Source organism: Pteropus vampyrus, unplaced genomic scaffold (genome assembly GCF_000151845.1).
Source record: "Pteropus vampyrus isolate Shadow unplaced genomic scaffold, Pvam_2.0 Scaffold161, whole genome shotgun sequence".
NCBI classification, from domain to species: Eukaryota; Metazoa; Chordata; class Mammalia; order Chiroptera; family Pteropodidae; genus Pteropus; species Pteropus vampyrus.
Window position 1 is genome coordinate 55,403 of NW_011888942.1, and position 805 is coordinate 56,207.

The window sequence follows — 805 nt, forward strand, 5'->3', positions numbered from 1 at the left end:
TTTTGCCTTTATAATAGCATTAAATATCCTGGCTCACCACAGCAACCCTGGGTTTTATTAATAACTCATTCATGACTCGATTATCGTATTACATTCATACATTTTATTTTATACCTCATTATACTTTTGGTTTTTTTTTTCAGAACACAAAACCTCTGGCACTCTTACATCTCTAGTTCATACCCTAGGGGGAGCCAAAAGATAGTTGCTGAGATCCCAGTCCAGAATGTTCCCTTTGTCACTCCTGTGTGCCTCAGAAAATCACAGGAAAAATGATTTGCTTTGTTAAGTAAATTATATTTGCTTCTCCTTCCAAGCTCAGGAAACTACACTTCAACAGGTTAGCTCTAGAAACCACAATTACAAATAAAGCTCCCAATTTAATGAGTGGGTTCTTCAAAGTCACTGTTCTCTCTCATTACATTTATTTTAACTATCTTATGTCTTGTGTTTGCTAATTTATTTGTTCAACAGATTTTATGAAGTATCTACTATTTACCAGAGTATAGGCTAAGTACTGGGGGTGTAGTGGTGTCCAGAGCTAGTCTTACTGAATTTACATATGTCGATAGCATCAGTCACTTCAGAGAGGCTTTTTGACATGTGTATTTGATTTAATAGTCCTAAAATTTTTAGGGATTTGACATTCTTTTAATTCTTTATGGAGTATTAATGGAAATTATAAAATACTTATTTTATTTGTGAGAATGTGAATAATGAAGCATAGATAGGTTTACTCTTGAAAAACACCAACATCTTCAATTAGATTGCCTTCTGATTCTCCATTGATCAACCCTATAAAACT